We start from the raw sequence: 20,671 nt of genomic DNA on the forward strand, positions 1-20,671 counted from the left end.
ACTTCATATAAATAGAATCATACATTATGTGGTCTTTTGTGTCTGCCTTCCCTCCCTTACCATAATGTCTTTAAGGTTCATCACCTTGTAATACATATTAGTACTTTATTCTTTTCAATGGTCAGATGATATTCCATTGTACAAATACACCACATTTATCTATCTGTGCGTTATTTCCAATTTTTGGAGTTTTATTATGGGTTTGATATGAGTTATTCCCAGTTTTTGGTTCTTATAAATAATGCTGCTATAAACATTCATGTACAAGTTTTTGTGTGAACCTGTTTTCGTTTCTCTTCGGTACATACCTAGGAGTAGAATTACTGGGTCATATGGTAACCCATACATTTAACGTTTTGAAGAACTGTCAGACTGTTTTCCAAAGTGGCTAGACCATTTTACATTCCCGCTTGCAAAGTACTAAGGTTCCAATTTCTCCATGTCCTCATCAACACTTACTACTATCTCTCTTTGTGATTAACATTTCCCTAATGAGTAATGATGCTAAGTATCTTTTCCTGTTCTTATTGGCCATTTGTAAGTCTTTATTGGAGAAATGTCTATTCAGATCCTTTTCAATATTTTAATTAGTTTATTTGTGTTTTTATTATTGAGTTTGAGTGTTCTTTATATATTTTAGAAACAAGTTCCCTTTCATATACATGATTTTTTTAAACATTTTTATTGGAGTACAATGGCTTTACAATGGTGTGTTGTTTTCTGCTTTATAACAAAGTGAATCTGTTATACATATACATATGTCCCCATATCTCTTCCCTCTTGCGTCTCCCTCCCTCCCACCCTCCCTATCCCACCGCTCTAGGTGGTCACAAAGCACTGAGCTGATCTCCCTGTGCTATGCAGCTGCTTCCCACTATCTATCTATTTTTCGTTTGGTACTATATATATGTCCATGCCACTCTCTTTGTCGCAGCTTACCCTTCCCCCTCCCCATATCCTCAAGTCCATTCTCTAGTAGGTCTGCATCTTTATTCCCATCTTGCCCCTAGGTTCTTCTGACCATTTTCTTTATTCCTTTATTTTTTTTGGATTCCATATATATGTGTTAGCATACAGTATCTGTTTTTCTCTTTCTGACTTACTTCACTCTGTATGACAGTCTCTAGGTCCATCCACCTCACTACAAATAACTCAGTTCTGCTCCTTTTTATGACTGAGTAATATTCCATTGTATATATGTGCCACATCTTCTTTATCCATTCATCTGTTGATGGATACTTAGGTTGCTTCCATGTCCTGGCTATTGTAAATAGAGCTGCATTGAGCATTTTGGTACATGACTCTTTTTGAATTATGGTTTTCTCAGGGTATATGCCCAGTCGTGGGATTACTGGGTCGTATGGTAGTTCTATTTTTAGTTTTTTAAGGAACGTCCATACTGTTCTCCACAGTGACTATATCATTTTACATTCCCACCAACAGTGCAAGATGGTTCCCTTTTCCCCACACCCTATCCAGCATTTATTGTTTGTAGATTTTTTGATGATGGCCATTCTGACTGGTGTGAGATAATATCTCATTGTAGTTTTGATTTGCATTTCTGTAATGATTAATGGTGCTGAGCATTCTTTCATGTGTCTGTTGGCAATCTGTATATCTTCTTTGGAGAAATGTCTATTTAGGGCTTCTGCCCATTTTTGGATTGGGTTGTTTGTTTTTTTGATGCTGAGCTGCGTGAGTTGCTTATATGTTTTGGAGATTAATCCTTTGTCAGTTGCTTCATTTGCAAATATTTTCTCCCATTCTGAGGGTTGTCTTTTCATCTTGTTTATGGTTTCCTTTGCTGTCCAAAATCTTTTAAGTTTCATTAGGTCCCATTTGTTTATTTTTGTTTTTATTTCCATTCCTCTAGGAGGTGGGTCAAAAAGGATCTTGCTGTGATTTATGTCATAGAGTGTTCTGCCTATGTTTTCCTCTAAGAGTTTGATGGTGTCTGGCCTTACATTTAGGTCTTTAATCCATGTTGAGTTTATTTTTGTGTAGGGTGTTAGGGACTGTTCTAATCATATGGTTTTTCTCCTTCAATTTGTTAATATGGTGTATCACGTTGATTGATTTGCGTATATTGAATCCTTGCATTCCTGGGATAAACCCCACTTCATCATAGTGCATGATCCTTTCAATGCGCTGTTGGATTCTGTTTGCTAGTATTTTGTTGAGGATTTTTGGATCTATGTTCATCAGTGATATTGGCCTGTAGTTTTCTTTCTTTGTCACATCTTTGTCTGGCTTTGGTATCAGAGTGATGTTGGCCTTGTAGAATGAGTTTGGGAGTGTTCCTCCCTCTGCTATATTTTGGAAGAGTTGTAGAAGGATAGGTGTTAGCTCTTCTCTAAATGTTTGATAGAATTCGCCTGTGAAGCCATCTGGTCCTGGGCTTTTGTTTGTTGGAAGATTTTTTATCACAGTTTCAATTTCAGTGCTTGTGATTGGTCTGTTCATATTTTCTATTTCTTCCTGGTTTAGTCTCAGAAGGTTGTGCATTTCTAAGAATTTGTCCATTTCTTCCAGGTTGTCCATTTTATTGTCATATAGTTGCTGGTAGTAATCTTTCATGATCCTTTGTATTTCTGCAGTGTCAGTTATTTATCCTTTTTCATTTCTAATTCTATTGATTTGAGTCTTCTCCCTATTTTTTCTTAATGAGTCTGGCTAATGGTTTATCAATTTTGTTTCTTCTCAAAGAACCACCTTTTAGTTTTATTGATCTTTGCTATCGTTTCCTTCATTTCTGTTTCATTTATTTCTGATCTGATCTTTATGATTTCTTTCCTTCTGCTAACTTTGGGTGTTTTTTGTTCTTCTTTCTCTAATCGCTTTAGGTGTAAGGTTAGGTTGTTTATTTGAGATGTTTCTTGTTTCGTAAGGTAGGCTTGTATAGCTATAAACTTCCCTCTTAGAACTGCTTTTGCTGCATCCCATAGGTTTTGGGTCATTGTGTTTTCATTGTCATTTGTTTCTAGGTATTTTTTGATTTCCTCTTTGATTTCTTCAGTGCTCTCTTGGTTATTAAGTAGTGTGTTGTTTAGCCTCCATGTGTTTGTATTCCTTACAGATTTTTTCCTGTAACTGATATCTAGTCTCATAACGTTGTGGTCGGAAAAGAGACTTGATACAATTTCAATTTTCTTAAATTTACCAAGGCTTGATTTGTGACCCAAGATATGATCTATCCTGGAGAATGTTCCATGAGCACCCGAGGAAAATGTGTATTCTGTTGTTTTTGGATGGAATGTCCTATAAATATCAATTAAGTCCATCTTGTTTAATGTATCATTTAAAGCTTCTGTTTCCTTATTTATTTTTGTTTTGGCTGATATGTCCATTGGTGAAAGTGGGGTGTTAATGTCCCCTACTATGATTGTGTTACTGTCGATTTCGCCTTTCATGACTGTTAGTATTTGCCTTATGTATTGAGGTGCTCCTATGTTGGGGGCATAAATATTTACAATTGTTATATCATCTTCTTGGATTGATCCCTTGATCATTATGTAGTGTCCTTCTTGGTCTCTTGTAATAGTCTTTGTTTTAAAGTCTATTTTGTCTGATACGAGAATTGCTACTCCAGCTTTCTTTTGATTTCCATTTGCATGGAATATCTTTTTCCATCCCCTCACTTTCAGTCTGTATGTGTCCCTAGGTCTGAAGTGGGTCTCTTGTAGACAGCATATATACAGGTCTTGTTTTTGTATCCATTCAGCCAGTCTCTGTCTTTTGGTTGGAGGATTTAATCCATTTACATTTAAGGTAATTATCGATATTTATGTTCCTATTACCATTTTCGTAATTGCTTTGGGTTTATTATTGTAGGTCTTTTCCTTCTCTTGTGTTTCCTGCCTAGAGAAGTTCCTTTAGCGTTTGTTGTAAAGCTGGATTGGTGGTGCTGAATTTGCTTAGCTTTTGCTTGTCTCTAAAGCTTTTAATTTCTCTGTCAAATCTGAATGAGATCCTTGCTGGGTAGAGTAATCTTGGTTTTAGGATTTTCCCTTTCATCACTTTAAATATGTCCTGCCACTCCCTTCTGGATTGCAGAGTTTCTGCTGAAAGATCAGCTGTTAACCTTATGGGGATTCCCTTATGTGTTATTTTTTGTTTTTCCCGTGCTGCTTTTAATATTTGTTCTTTGTATTTAATTTTTGATAGTTTGATTAATATGTGTCTTGGCTTGTTTCTCCTTGGATTTATCTTGTATGGGACTCTGTGCTCTCTGGACTTGATTAACTATTTCCTTTCCCATATTAGGGAAGTTTTCAATGATAATCCCTTCAAATATTTTCTCAGTCCCTTTCTTTTTCTCTTCTTCTTCTGGGACCCCTATAATTCGAATGTTGGTGCCTTTAATGCTGTCCCAGAGGTCTCTGAGACTGTCCTCAATTCTTTTCATTCTTTTTTCTTTATTCTGCTCTTCAGTAGTTATTTCCACTATTTTATCTTCCAGGTCACTTATCCATTCTTCTGCCTTAGTTATTCTGCTACTGATCCCCTCTAGAGAATTTTTTATTTCATTTACTGGGTTGTTCATCACTGTTTGTTTGCTCTTTTGTTCTTTTAGGTCCTTGCTAAACGTTTCATGTATTTTCTCCATTCTATTTACAAGATTTTGGATCATCTTTACTATCATTATTCTGAATTGTTTTTCAGGTAGACTGCCTATTTCCTCTTTATTTGTTAGGTCTGGTGGGTTTTTGCCTTGCTCCTTCATCTGCTGTGTGTTTCTCTGTCTTCTCATTTTGCTTAACTTACTATGCTTGGGGTCTCCTTTTCACAGACTGCAGGTTCGTAGTTCCCGTTGTTTTTGGTGTCTCTCCCCAGTGGCTACAGTTGGTTCCATGGGTTGTGTAGGCTTCCTGGTGGATGGGACTAATGCCTGTGTTCTGGTGCATGAGGCTGGATCTTTTCTGGTGGGCACATCCATGTCTGGTGGTGTGTTTTGGGGTGTTTGTGGCCTTATTATGATTTTAGGCAGCCTCTGTGCTAATGGATGGGGTTGTGTTACTGTATTGCTAGTTGTTTGGTATAGGGTGTCCTGCACTGTAGCTTGCTGGTCGTTGAGTGGAGCTGGGTCTTGGCATTGAGATGGAGATCTTTGGGAGATTTTTGCCATTTGATATTATGTGGAGCTGGGAGGTCTCTTGTGGACTAGTGCCCTGAACTGGCTCTCCCTTCTCAGTGGCATAGCCCTGATGCCTGGCTGGAGCACCAAGAGCCTGTGCTCCACACGGCTCAGAATAAAATGGAGAAAAAAAAAGAAAGAAGAAGATAAAATAAAATAATGTAAAATAAACTAAAGTTATTAATATAAAAAATAATTATTAAGAAAAAACATTTTTTACGTTGAAAAAAAAAAAAGGACAGGGCCTCCCTGGTGGCGCACTGGTTGAGAGTCCGCCTGCCGATGCAGGGGATATAGGTTCATGCCCCGGTCCGGGAGGATCCCATATGCCGCGGAGCGGCTGGGCCCGTGAGCCATGGCCGCTGAGCCTGCACATCCGGAGCCTGTGCTCCGCAACGGGAGAGGCCACAACAGTGAGAAGCCCGTGTACCGCAGAAAAAAAAAAGGACAGACAGAACCCTAGGACAAATGGTAAAAGCAAAGCTATACAGACAAAATCACACAGAGAAACATACACATATACACTCACTAAAAGAGAAAAAGGGAGATATATATATATATATATATATATGTAGTTGCTCCGAAAGTCCACCTCCTCAATTTGGGATGATTTGTTTTCTATTCAGGTATTCCACAGATGCAGGGTACATCAGGTTGATTGTGGAGATTTAATCCTCTGCTCCTGAGGCTGCTGGGAGAAATTTCCCTTTCTCTCCTTTGTTTGCACAGCTCCTGGGATTCCGCTTTGGATTTGGCCCCGCCTCTGTGTGTAGGTGACCGATGGGCATCTATTCTTCACTCAGACAGGATAGGGTTAAAGGAGCTGCTGATTCAGGGGCTCTGGCTCACTCAGGCTGGGGGGAGGGAGGAGTATGGATGCGAGGCAAGCCTGTGGTGGCAGAGGCCAGCGTGATGTTGCACTAGCCTGAAGTGTGCTGTGTGTTCTCCCGGGGAAGTTGTCCCTGGATCACAGGACCTTGGCAATGGCGGGCTGCACAGGATCCCGGGAGGGGAAGTGTGGGTAGTGACCTGTGCTTGCTCACCGGTTTCTTGGTGGCGGCAGCAGCATCCTTAGCATCTCATGCCCATCTCTGGGGTCTGCGCTGATAGCCGCGGCTCACACCCGTCTCTGTAGCTCATTTAAGTGGCGCTCTTAATCCCCTCTCCTCACGCACCAGGAAACAAAGAGGCAAGAAAGAGTCTCTTGAGTCTTCGGCAGGTCCAGACTTTTCCCCGGACTCCCTGCTGGCTAGCTGTGGCGCACTAGCCCCTTCAGGCTATGTTCACACAGCCAACCACAGTCCTCTCCCTGGGATTCGACCTCCAAAGCCTGAGCCTCAGCTCCCAGCCCCCACCCGCCCCGGCAGGTGAGCAGACAAGCCTCTCGGGCTGGTGAGTGCTGGTTGGCACTGATCCTCTGTGCGGGTATCTCTCTGCTTTGCCCTCGGCACCCCTGTTGCTGCACTCTCCTCTGTGGCTCCGAAGCTCCCCCCTCTGCCACCCGTAGTCTCCGTCCGCCAAGGGGCCTCCTAGTATGTAGAAACCTTTCCTCCTTCACAGCTCCCTCTCACTGGTGCAGGTCCCGTCCCTATTCTTTTGTCTCTTTTGTTTCTTTTTTCTTTTGCCCTACCCATGTACGTGGGGAGTTTCTTGCCTTTTGGGAGGTCTGAGGTCTTCTGCCAGTGTTTAGTAGGTGCTCGGTAGGTGTTGTTCCACATGTAGATGTATTTCTGATATATCTGTGGGGAGGAAGGTGATCTCCACGTCTTACTCTTCCACCACCTTGAAGCTCCTCCTCATATATATGATTTTTAAATATTTTCTCCCATTCTGTGGGCTGTCCACTTTCTTGATCATGTCCTTCGTAGCAAAAAAAAGTTTTTAATTTTGATGTGGTCCAATTTATTTTTGTTGTTGTTGTAGCTTATGTTTTGGTGTCATATCTAAGAAACCGTCTCCTAATCCAAAGCATGAAGATTTATGGCTACATTTTCTTCCAGGAGCTTTATTGTTTTAGCTCTTAAGTTTAGGTCTCTGATAAATTTTGACTTAATTTTTTGTATATGTTGTAGGCTAGGAATCCAAGTTCTTTCTTTTGGATGTGGCTATTCAGTTGTCCTGCAGCATTTGCTGAGGAGATTATTCTTTCCCCATTGAATGGTCTTGGCACCTTTGCAGAAAATCAGTTGACATAGATACATGGATTTATCTCCAGACTTTCAACTCTCTTTCATCAATCTATGTGTCTATGCTATGCGAGTACCACACTCTCATGATGATTACAGTTTCGTAGTAAGTTTTGAAACTGAGAAGTCTGAGCCCTCCCACTTTGTTCTTTCTCTAGATTGTTCTGGCTATACTGGGTCCTTTATATTTCCATATGAATTTTAGGATCAGCTTGTCAATTTCTGCAAAGAAGCTGGGATTTTGAAAGGGATTGTGTTGAATCTGTAGATCAAGTGTAGACATTATGAGGTCTCTAAAATTATTACATCTTTTCAAACTAGAAATAAAAAGGCCACTGAAGTATCCTACAGATTTTAATTTATACCAAAGTGAATACCAAATTCTAATAACACACGTACAGAAAAATTTCTTTGGGATCCTTTTTCCTAAGTGTAAAGGGGCCTTGAACTGAAAAAGTGAGAAAACCACTGTGGTTTATCCCCAGCGGTGATGGGTCCATTTCTTGCTGTGACCTCACAGTGCCCCACTGTGATGTACTTCACAAAAACTGTATAAAAGAGCCCAGCTGGGCCAAGGTTTTTGGTCCTTAAGAGCCCAGGAAGCTGCTTTTGGTGACCTGACGGCCTTGGACCCACAGTTAGCTTGTTTTTTCCTTGTTTCTGCAATTTTGTGGATTTTTTTCCTCTTTTCTCTAGCCTTTTTTATTTTTCTCATTTTTATTTCTTCTTTGCCTTTTTCTCCTTTTTCTTTATTTTTTCTCTCTTTATCATTTCTTTCAGTTTAAAATTTTTTCTTCTTTAGCACTGCTAGTTAGTGCTGTCATTCAGTGTAGTTAGCAGGCCACCATGATGGAGGGCCTCACAGCCAACTCCGCTGACAAGGAGGCTCATATTGATGAGTACGAGATCCTCCACACCATTGGTGAAGGCAGCTTCGCTAAAGTGAAGCTGGCCCGGCACATTCTGACCGGGACACAGGTGGCTGTGAAGATCATTAAGAAAGGTCGGCAGAGCTGCTCAACTTCCCAGGCAGTTTACCGGGAAGTGTGCTGTATGAAGGCTCTGGATCACCCCAATATTGTAAAACTGCTGGGGGTGATTGACACGGAGGAGACAATGTTCCTCGTGATGGAGTACCTCAGTGGGGGGGACATGTTCAGCTACCTAGTGAACCATGGCCGTATGACAGAGGCGGAGGCCCGACGCCCGTTCCAGCAGCTGGTCTCCGCCCTGCAGCACTGCCACCAGAGGGGCATCGTGCACAGGGACCTGAAGCTACCGAACCTCCTCTTGGATGCCAACATGAATATAAAACTGACAGACTTTGGCCTCAGCAACAAGTGTGATGAGAGTGGCATACTGGACACGATCTGCGGCACAGTCCCGTATGCTGCCCCGGAACTGTTGCGGGGGCAGAGCTACAGCGGCCCTGCGTTGGACGTGTGGAGCCTGGGTGTAGTTCTCTACAGCATGGTAACTGCGTGCCGGCCCTTTGTGGGAGAAGACGTCCGGGAGATGCGGGAGCAAATCCTACGAGGGCAATACCCCATCCCACCTTACCTGTCTTTGGAGATAAGGGCTCTATTACAAAAAATGATTGCCCTCAACCCCCGTGACAGAGGCACCTTATCTGACGTCATGAGGCATCCATGGGTGAACATGGGCCAGAAGGAGCCACTCCAGCCACCCTGTGAAGAGGACCCGGAGGTGACCACGGTGAGGACTCTGGGCTGGACTTGCGACCAGATCCAAGACCCAGGAACAGGCAGTGTGAGCTCCATGAAACCAATGGTGGGGTCCTCCATCATAACTGTGAGGCCCTTCTCTTCCGGGGACCTCAGTGGCAGTGAACTTGAGGCTTCTTTAAGCCCCGAGTTGTCCACCCTGAAAGCCAGATGGCTCTACCAGGGAGAAAATGGGCAGCTGCAGGAAGACCAGCAGGCAGGGCAGAAGACCAGTGAGCCTGCCTGTCCCCCACCCAGCCTGGAGTCGAGGACTGCCACCCCCAGCCCAGCCGACCAGTGTGGCCCTGGGACATCCCCGTCCACCAGCAGCAGGATTGGAGCCCCAGAGGGAACCAGCTGCCCCCCGGGTGTGTCCAACACTGGAAGGTCCTCCCACGCTGGGCAGCCTGAGAGTATGTCCTCATCCACTCCCTCTGGCCACAGACAGAAAAAGCAAGGGGTGGCTAGGAGAATCTGCAACTTCATATCTAAACACCTTTGTTGCAAGCTGAGGCGTCGTCATAAAGTGAAACCACCTGAACCCCATGGATGACCCGAGGCAGGAAGGTCAGGCTGCCACGCGCCCTGGGACCCGGTCCAGTTGAAGATGACTCTGTTCTCTGCACGGCCTTCAGAAACATCATATCCAAGACCCTGGCCAGCTCAGAGGATGGTCCGGAGCAGCCCGGGCCACCGAAAGAGAGGCCACCGTGGCTGCAGGTCCACCCCTCAACCCCCACCTGGGTGAAACTTCAGACTTCAGAGACTGGACTGTCATTCCTGGGGCACGTCTCCCCTCCCCCACTCTTCTGTCTTCCGTGTTGGTGGGGGAGGGGGAGAGTTCTTGTTCCAAGAACTCCTTGGTTCTTCCAATTCTAGTTAATAAACTTGATGCTCTAGAGAGATGTATCACACTCTGCTTTGCATCGTCCCTGCACAGACTTGGGGCTGTGCATTTTCCAGTTAGACAAGTGTGTAGCCATGTAGTGCTTGGAGTTAATCAGAACCACTAGAGGGGAAGTGACCTAAGAGAATTAACACAATGACTCCCAGCAGCAACAACTGCTGCACTGCGGGGCAGACGTGCAGAAAGTGTCGAATCCCTTCCTGCACTAACATCCCCGAACATTTTCAGAAGGGCCGAGGGGAACTTTGGATCCCTGTGGCCTGTGTTAATTACATCAGAGAGGCTCATAAAAGGATAAGAAGGTCCCGTGAACCAGCCTGTGCGCAGTGTGGTAAGGTCCCCGTGCAGCTGAGTTTCATGACTGTCACGCAGCAGTTGGGCTCCCCTCTTCCCCTGTGCGAAGGGGCCCTGATGCATGGGTTTATTTTATTTTTCTGGTGTGACCATTTGAAAAGTCTTCATTGAATTTGTTACAATATTCCTTCTGTTTTATGTTTTGGTATTTTTGGCCGCGAGGCACGTGGGATCTTGGTCCCCGACAAGGGATCCAACCCGCACCCCCTGCACTGGAAGGCGAGGTCCACCACTGGACCGCCAGGGAAGTCTCCTTTTTAATTTCATTGTTTTGATGCATGGGTTGGACCACGGGGACTGGATGATTATACTAAATGATCATACTAGCAAAACACTAGATTTGTCGGCATTCCCTGGTTCCCTGGTTCAATAAGCCCTTGAACACACGGGTGAGTGGAGCAGGGTCTTCTTCCCAGAGGCCTCTCTCTGGGGGCACATGCTCTCGGAGGCATCACCTGCACAGTCCCATTGGCTCTCGTGCGCTTACAGGCCACTTGCCGACTGCGGAATCCTTCACCGCAAGACACAGAGCACTCTGACCACGTGCCCGTGAACCACCTAAGAACAAATACTCCAGGAGCGTATTAGTAAGGACGGGTAGGACAGATCCTACAGGAAGTGCCTTCCAGAGGAAAAATCGATCCTAACATGATGACTGTTTCAGGGCCCTCACACGTCTCTCTGGGAATGGGCAGCAGCACAGATAACTCCCAGCCATACGCTCAGATTTTCTTTTACTCAGAGAAGCAACAGAATCACCACGTAGACAACCAACATAGGGGTGGGATAGAGCCGTCTTCAAGTATGTAAGGAGCCATGACTTGTGTGGCTTCAAAGAGTAGAGCTAGGGCAAAATTAGGCGGAAACTTCAAAAAGGTGCATTTCGGGCTTCCCTGGTGGCGCAGTGGTTGAGAGTCCGCCTGCCGATGCAGGGGACATGGGTTTGTGCCCCGGTCCGGAAAGATCCCACATGCCCCGGAGCGGCTGGGCCCGTGAGCCATGGTCGCTGAGCCTGCGCGTCCAGAGCCCGTGCTCCACAACGGGAGAGGCCACAGCAGTGAGAGGCCCGCGTACCGCAAAAAAAAAAAAAAAAAAGGTGCATTTCAACTCACTGAAACCAAAGGGAAGAAAATATTGCTAAATCACCTATGTGCTCTTTGTGCTCTGAGACATTTGCATGTTTTCTAATGTAATTGTCATCTTGTTCCCATTCTTGCAATGAAGACAGCGATGTCCACAGGGTTAAATAGCTATGGTCACATAACTAACATGCCAACAGAGCTGGGACTGCTTCTAGATTTACCTGACCCTAAAGTTCATAATGATTATAGGAGACTGAACTAGGACCTGGACACCTTGGAGATACTGAGTGCGCTGTCACTCAAGATGCTCGAGCTGCCACCAGGATGCTGCAGAGTAGGGGTTCCTAACCTGAGCCCCATGGTTCTCCAAGGGAACCACGGACTTGCATGGGAAAAGGATTACATCCTCGTTGTCACTAAGCTCTAACGGCAATTGAGTATTGCCTTCAATTGTAAAAATGCAGGCCACAACGTATATCAGTAGTAGCAATACCTGTGATTTTGTTACCAATAGAAATCACAGCTGTTTTCACATGCCATGAAAATCGTGGCAGGCATCCAGAACAGCAGTTACATTCATCACCATTTCAAAATCAGTTGTACTAGCAGATCCTATAATTTAGTGTGTTGATAGAGAAGCAAATTTACGACTACATCACACATTGAAAACTACTTCAGGAACTGTACTTCCATATAATTAATTGGCTTCCTTTGTAATCAAGTATGTTTTATTTTTATAGATTTAAAACCCTTGTTTGAGAAGGGAGCCATAGGCTTCTCTAGACTACGGAGGGATCCGTGGCACTGAAATGTGAAGGACCCCTGATGTAGAGGGATCTAGGGTTAGATGATCTCTACCGTTTCTTCTAGGTATGAAAGTGTATGACTCTGTTTTCTCTAGGAGTGGCTAAAGGCTTGAGAGTACTTAATAAACAAGGATAAAATTCCCAATGTGAATTCTCACTTTGTGCGAACCAAGAATTGACATAAAGCAGATTTCTTGGATCAAGTTCCTCCTAGCTATTCTAGCATCAGTTTGCTGCCTCCTGAGGGACAGATGACTCTTGCACAAGCTCTTCCTTTGAAGGATAGGAGGAGCTCACGCCAGAGTCAAGGTGCCTACGGCACTGGAAGACAGGTCAAGGTGACTACGGTATCCACGGCTCTTCTGAGAACGTGTTCCGAGGCATCTCTTTTGTTTCACGGTGTGAGCATACCTCCCACCTCTCCTCCAACGCACAGATCATGGATCCGGGGTGGGCATTTGCACAGGGCAGTGAGCTGTACAACATTCTGTACACTTCCGCTTCCTCCTCAGTAAAATGAGGTTGATAATAGTGTCTACCTCACAGGTTTGTGCTCAGTAAGTGCTACTACTGTTTGGGTTTTGTCTTGGTTTGATTTTTTGTTGTTGTTTTTACTATGGGTTTTGGCATTGTGAGCTGAAATGTTGCCTGCCATATCAGTAAACAAAGGATGTTGCAGCCATCAAGCCATCATATTATGGCCGCCCTAATGGTGCACCACCCCAAGGAGACTCAGGATGAGAAAGCACAGGACACTGGCCCCAGATAGTGGAGGTGCACATCAAAGGAATGATTTCAGTAAACCCAGACACTTGCATCTTCCCATACAGACAAAAGCGCTAAATTCCTTAACTTGAGATAGCTGATTTTCTTTAATTAACAGTCATCTTTTGATGTTCCAACTACCTTGTCTTTTGTTGCAAAAACTCCTATATATCGTGGCTCCCCAATCCCCTCCTTGCCACTTCAGAACAGTTTCTCAGCATTATCTGCGATGCTATGTCCCAAGCTTGAAGTCCTCAGAATGTCTGTCAGATGAAACAGACCTCTCGACTTTTCGATTGTGCAGTGTTTTCCGTCCACAGCATCACTGGTCAGTTATCTGCTAGGGGCTATGCTATTCAATCATTCATTCATTCATTTAACAAATATTTTTAGAGTGTGCAGTGGGGCAATCACTGTGCTGAGTAATGGGGATTACTTGTTAAACACACCAGCTGTGGATTTGCTCTCATAGAACTGATGGTCCAGTACGTGGGCAAGACAGGCAGATTGTGGTAAGAGCTGTGCAGAAGAATGATACGGAAATTGAAAAACATACAGCACAGGGTCTGGTTTAGTTTGGGGCCTAGAAGGTTTCCCTGAAAATAGATGAATAGGAATAACTAAGTGAAAAGAGAGGAAGCAGTATGTACAAAGGCCCTGAGTCAGGAGACAGAACGGTCTATCGAAGGTACGGAAAAGTCTATTGTGGATGGAGATCCAATAACCAGGCTGGGAGACACAGCAATGAGGCAGAAGGGCAGCCTGAGACCCAAGCACGGAGGGACTTTTATTTTTTCACTCACGTATTTAGTCAGGCAGCAAATAGGTACTGGGCACTTACTATATGCAAGGCATTATTTTAGACATTGGGGGACAAAGTGAACAAGACAGACACAGTCCCTATGCCAGGAATTTTGACCTTTCTCCTAACGACAATGGGAAGGCATGGAAGGGTTTTCTTTTTTTTTTTTTTTTTAACATCTTTCTTAGAGTGTAACTGCTTTACAATGTTGTGTTAGTTTCTGCTCTATAAGGAATTGAATCAGGTCTACGTACACATATATCCCCGTTATCTCCTCCCTCTTGCGTTTCCCTCCCACCCTCCCTATCCCACCCCTCTAGGTGGTCACAAAGCACTGAGCTGATCTCCCTGTGCTATGCGGCTGCTTCACACTAGATATCTATTTTACATTTGGTAGTGTATCTATGTCCATGCCACTCTCTCACTTTGTCCCAGCTTACTGTTCCCCCTCCCCGTGTCCTCAAGTCCATTCTCTAAGTCTGCGTCTTTATTCCTAACCTGCCCCTAGGTTCTTCAGATCCATTTTTTTCTTTTTTCTTTTTAGATTCCGTAAATATGTGTTACCATACGGTATTTATCTGGTATAATAAGGTCAAACCAAGAAAATATATTGCAGATAACGAAAGCCAGGCTTCTCGCTGTCATAGAAAGAAGTTTACAAACAAGAAAAAGGTATAGACTGTAATAACGTCCCTATGTGCTGGACTGGCATTCAAGGTTTCAGTATGAATGCATAGATACAGGAAAAAAATTGTGTGTGTGTGTTTGTGCACATGCACGTGCGTGCACACACATTCAAGGATTAGTGTATATGCAATCAACCTTTTAACCCTCCCAATGACCAAAGCTAGAATGCTTTGAGCAACAAAATAATGATAGTGTTGGATTTCAACCCTTAAATATATATCTATATATAGATATAGATATCTATATCTACAACTATATCTAGATATATAGATATATACGCATCCCGTGGAGTCCATGTGGATATACATAAAGTGAATAAATGGGGAAGAAGGAACAACTCTTCCCTTCCAAAGAATTCCAATTAGTAAAAGTAGACGGAATGAAGAAAGTAGAAGGTCACAATTAGAACATCTTCGTGATAATTGTTGTAGGCACAGTCCACAGTGGATGCTAAAATTAAGGGGCAATACTTTAAGAAACAGTGGAATATTTGCGCAGTGTCAAAGTATTGTCTCTGAAATAAGCATGTATTAATTAGAAAGAGAAAAATAGTAACTTAATAGACAAGAAACATGGCAGAAACTACCAGAACCAAGGATCAAGTCACTGGTAAAAGGACTTATTGACATATTGTTCCCCCTGATAGTATGCGTTAAGAAGGGCAAGAATGCATAACCTCACTCTCATCTTGAGAAAACACTAGATAACCCCAGATTGAGGGCCATTCGATAAAACCTCTAGCCAGTGTCATGGTCAAAAGTGTCAAGGTCATGAAAGACAAGAAGAAATTGAGGAAGCATCCCTGATTGGAGGAGGCTAGAGAGGCAAGGCAACAAAACACAATGTGGGATCCTGGATTAGAACTCGGGCAGAATAAAGGGCAATAGTGGAAAAATGGTAAAATCCCAAAATGTTGACATGTAAAAGACAGAATATTTGGGATTTCATCACACTGTATATGAGAGTGGACCCAAGCCTTACATTAGTAAGGCTTACATTACTCCTCATCCTAACTGTACCTTCCAGCCTAACGCTAATTCGCTTTGGATTTACTGACAAATCAGTTCACATTAAAACAGTTATTTACTGTAAACAGTTCTTTTCAGCTATCATGTTTCATAGCTAGATTACTTTCTCATAATTTTTCCAAAATAAAACTCCTTAGGGATACTATCTTATGCATAAATTCGGTCTAACAAGGCTTTGGCTTTTCTGTTTGTGTGCAAGAGAATAGTGCTGAGAAAAGTCTCATTCACAGCTCTTAAAAGAACGCTTTGAATATACTTCAAAATCAGTAGAAGAGGTTAACCTTCCGTCTCCTTTAATTTCCAAGATGCCTCATTTGGTCACAGGTCGATTTCCGTAGTTGTGAAAATGGCAGCCATGTTTACTCAGTGTTTTCTTCCCTAAGTTCTCTAAGAGCGAGGACAAGATGCCATTCCCCCAGGATGCCTGGATCAGTCAGGGTCACAAGCCTGTCCAGAGTGATTGTCTCCTTTTCACGTTTAGTAAGGGTCCATAAAAATGCCATTAGAGCCAACATCTTAAGAACTACTGGCCAGAGCTTCTCAAATGTAAATGCCTTATACACCTGTTGCAACCCTAAAACTGAGAGAAGTCATCAGTTGCCGTGTTTGCCAAGCCCTCAGGATGTCGTACTCTGTACTAGTCTATAAATCACAGGAAGAGGCAGCTCGTGACAGTGCACAGGTGATCTTGGTGATTTCCTGATTAGAAGGACAGAACGAGGTCCCAAGTGCAGTGGCGCACCTGCTACGGTATTTTATGTTAGTCCTGGAACGTACCATTTACAAGAGCTGGAATTAAAAAACCGGCCATGGGGAAATGACAGTACCCAATTTTAATAGTGGTGATTTTGCATTGACTTCTGTCTGATTGTAGAACCTAGAGGGTTTTTTGTAAAGAAATATATGTTTTTGTGCCAGCTACATGGGGAAGAGAGCTTTTACATTTTGCTTCATCTTCACAGCGGCATTAGGACTCCCCTGCAAAGTTTTATCCTTCTTGACCCGATTGACAGCACCTTTGTTTGTAGAGGTCTAGCGAACACAAATTAAGATGCTTTACAAACGTACAGTGGTGAGTTGCGTCTGTGCAGCCTCCTGCAAAAAAAAAAAAAAAATCCATTGAACACATAGCTCATTAGAGATCTAGTTACAAAAAGAAGTGCATGATTTTATGAAAAGCGGAAACTGAGATCACAGAGGGAAGCGAAGAAGCTAGGCTTGGGTTAGGGCCACTGCTTGGCACTGGAGTCAGAAGTGCCCTGGACTCCCTTCTTAGCTGGGCCAAGTGGCTTCTCGATGCCCTCAGGGGACGTCACAGCCCTTCAGGCCACCTGCTCCTCCCAGTGCTGACAGCGGCACTAGCTTCTGGGGTGTCATGAACCCCAGGGAAAACTTACCAAAGCAATGGACCTCCCCCTAGAAAAATATATATGATTACATTTCCCACATAACTTCAGGGCATTTACACACCTGTCCAATCCCATCCAAGGAAGCCTTGTCTGTGGGGCTGAAATTCCAAGACAGAAAGAGGCTGCGGAGAGGCTCCCAGTGCTCGTTAGTAGGCCACCGACCACCCTACTCAGTCAACTATTCTTTTCTCTACAGGACACCAAGTTGCACCCACATCAAAGCAGCTACTCTCCTGATGTCCCAAGACACCACATCCGTTCAGAATGGCCCTGCGGACGAGACCCTGACAAGGTTGGCTCCATGCGGTCTGGTTTGCACAAGGCTTCGGGGTGGTCGCAATACTATCACAGGAAGGCCCCAGGTAGTGCCGCCAGGAAGAGGGTTTCTCTCCCGGCTCGCAGCGTCTCTCAGCCACCGTCTTGCAGCTCCTCGTGTGGACACCGTCCACCTTCCGAGACTGGAAGCCCTGACCACAGGCTGATGTACCAGGGCCTCCAAGGGCCTGTGTGCCAACATGCATCACAAGCCCCCCGACGAGCGGTTCCTCCAAAAGGTGGGTCTGAAATGAGAAAAACAAACAAAAAGGTGGACAGTGGGAGAAAGTGGGGTGTCACTTCTTGCTGGGATCAAGCCTTTTACTGTACTGTACTTTCAGTATAGCAAAGGCTTGACAGTTATGACCTTATTCAACAGGAAACTCATCTGAATTGTTCCTGGCTGACTAAGCAAAGTGGTGGAGGAATCACAACCTCAATAGAGGCAAGCAAACCACGTGTTTCCATGAGCCTCCGGCACCACATCAAGGCACGCACCTCAAAAGACACAGTCTCCTGATGAGCTGGAGCAGATCGATTTAGGCAAGGAAGAGAAGAATGACACATTTGTTAACAAACTGTAAGCTCCGTTTATATAAGCACTTGAAATATATTCTGGTATGAGTATGAATTTGTTTGTGAGCAATGTTCTCCACTAAGAGGAGCGCTCTAGTTTACATTTAGGACACACTGGGCTTCCCTGGTGGCGCAGTGGTTGAGAGTCCGCCTGCCGATGCAGGGGACACGGGTTCGTGCCCCGGACCGGGAAGATCCCTCATGCCGCGGAGAGGCTGGGCCCGTGAGCCATGGCCGCTGGGCCTGCGCGTCCGGAGCCTGTGCTCCGCAGCGGGAGAGGCCACGGCAGTGAGAGGCCCGTGTACCGCAAAAACAAGAGTATTTGGTATAATACATACTATTGAGGATGGCACCATGAGAAATCATAATTTAGTAGGAACTGTCCATTATGAGAGGTGGTATAGAGGACAGATGATGCCACTTTCAGGCGGTCATAGTCACTACTGAGGTGGCAGAGGTTGTGTGCTGCCCTAGGGCGGGGCCGGTACCTCCTGTCATCACAGCCGGACTCAGAACGGTTGGGGTGTTGACAAATTATATGCTGCTGCTGCTGCTGCTGCATCCTCACAGCGCGACCCAGGCAACGTCCAGGACACTGGAACAAAAGCACAGTGCAGTATAAACAACATCGTGAGCTCATGCATGCTGGGGTTCCAAAACCATGTGCTGCAGCGGCACTGCTGAGGACTAGCTACGGGGGATCAGCTGTCCCCGAGGGAAGTTAAGGAGGATGGAAGCCCAGCTCTAAGGGCCAGACAGCCCTCCTTCAGAGCCAGAAGTTTCCTTTCCTCCTCTTTTCCCCCAGAAACTTAGACCACCTCTGGGCAGAAGGGGAAAGCACAGGGCCAATCTGTAATTGACCAGTCTTAGGTTCAGAAATAACTATGCTTAAAACCATAAGCCGTGGGCAAGTTTGGGTTTTCCTGCTCAGAGCAAAAATGAAGGCTATGTGTTGAGGTGAGTTCAATTACGGAAAAAAAATATTTTGACATGCAGTTCTTAAGTTTTTCTGTACTCATAACATCTATTAATTTTTCTTGTAATTTGTTTTATGCTTGAAAAGGTCTTTCCCGTCCTGATACTTCTAGTCCAGTTTAATTACTTTTACACTGAGCACTTTAATCAAGTCAGAACTTATTCTGATGTATGCTGTGAGTTTGGGCTTTCATTTTACTTGTTTTTCTTACATTAGTTGACCAATTTCCCTCATACAATCTTTTTTTTTCCTAACAACATTATTGTGATATAATTCACATACTGTACAAGTTTAACGTATACAATTTAATGGTTTTTAGAGTTGTGCAACCATCACCACAATCAATTTTAAGACTTTATCACCGTCCCCAAAAGAAACCCTGTACCCTTTAGCATCTACTCCCAGTTCCTCCCACGGCCTCTCCCCCTCAGGCCTAGACAACTGTTCAGCTACTTTTTTCTCTAAAGATTTACCTATTGTAGACACTTCATATAAATAGAATCATACATTATGTGGTCTTTTGTGTCTGCCTTCCCTCCCTGACCATAATGTCTTTAAGGTTCATCACCTTGTAATACATATTAGTACTTTATTCTTTTCAATGGTCAGATGATATTCCATTGTACAAATACACCACATTTATCTATCTGTGCGTTATTTCCAATTTTTGGAGTTTTATTATGGGTTTGATATGAGTTATTCCCAGTTTTTGGTTCTTATAAATAATGCTGCTATAAACATTCATGTACAAGTTTTTGTGTGAACCTGTTTTCGTTTCTCTTCGGTACATACCTAGGAGTAGAATTACTGGGTCATATGGTAACCCATACATTTAACGTTTTGAAGAACTGTCAGACTGTTTTCCAAAGTGGCTAGACCATTTTACATTCCCGCTTGCAAAGTACTAAGGTTCCAATTTCTCCATGTCCTCATCAACACTTACTACTATCTCTCTTTGTGATTAACATTTCCCTAATGAGTAATGATGCTAAGTATCTTTTCCTGTTCTTATTGGCCATTTGTAAGTCTTTATTGGAGAAATGTCTATTCAGATCCTTTTCAATATTTTAATTAGTTTATTTGTGTTTTTATTATTGAGTTTGAGTGTTCTTTATATATTTTAGGAACAAGTTCCCTTTCATATACATGATTTTTTTAAACATTTTTATTGGAGTACAATGGCTTTACAATGGTGTGTTGTTTTCTGCTTTATAACAAAGTGAATCAGTTATACATATACATATGTCCCCATATCTCTTCCCTCTTGCGTCTCCCTCCCTCCCACCCTCCCTATCCCACCGCTCTAGGTGGTCACAAAGCACTGAGCTGATCTCCCTGTGCTATGCAGCTGCTTCCCACTATCTATCTATTTTTCGTTTGGTACTATATATATGTCCATGCCACTCTCTTTGTCGCAGCTTACCCTTCCCCCTCCCCATATCCTCAAGTCCATTCTCTAGTAGGTCTGCATCTTTATTCCCATCTTGCCCCTAGGTTCTTCTGACCATTTTCTTTATTCCTTTATTTTTTTTGGATTCCATATATATGTGTTAGCATACAGTATCTGTTTTTCTCTTTCTGACTTACTTCACTCTGTATGACAGTCTCTAGGTCCATCCACCTCACTACAAATAACTCAGTTCTGCTCCTTTTTATGACTGAGTAATATTCCATTGTATATATGTGCCACATCTTCTTTATCCATTCATCTGTTGATGGATACTTAGGTTGCTTCCATGTCCTGGCTATTGTAAATAGAGCTGCATTGAGCATTTTGGTACATGACTCTTTTTGAATTATGGTTTTCTCAGGGTATATGCCCAGTCGTGGGATTACTGGGTCGTATGGTAGTTCTATTTTTAGTTTTTTAAGGAACGTCCATACTGTTCTCCACAGTGACTATATCATTTTACATTCCCA

At 43.7% G+C, this 20,671-nt stretch overlaps 1 protein-coding gene across 21 annotated transcripts in view; it reads left to right on the top strand.

The window, feature by feature from the left end:
* Positions 1-20,671, top strand: part of LOC309802169 (uncharacterized protein) — a 249,174-nt gene that overhangs the window by 154,412 nt on the left and 74,091 nt on the right. For 18 of the 21 annotated variants that reach the window (XR_014293724.1, XR_014293725.1, XR_014293726.1 and 15 more), the window contains 2 exons: positions 17,081-17,438; positions 17,579-17,779. The gene's annotated coding sequence lies outside the window, so the exon portion shown is untranslated. The remainder of the gene's footprint in view (positions 1-17,080; positions 17,439-17,578; positions 17,780-20,671) is intronic. The other 3 variants (XR_014293728.1, XR_014293729.1, XR_014293731.1) reach the window with 1 other exon arrangement.

This window comes from Mesoplodon mirus (genome assembly GCF_964341445.2).
Source record: "Mesoplodon mirus genome assembly, chromosome: 4".
NCBI classification, from domain to species: domain Eukaryota; kingdom Metazoa; phylum Chordata; class Mammalia; order Artiodactyla; family Ziphiidae; genus Mesoplodon; species Mesoplodon mirus.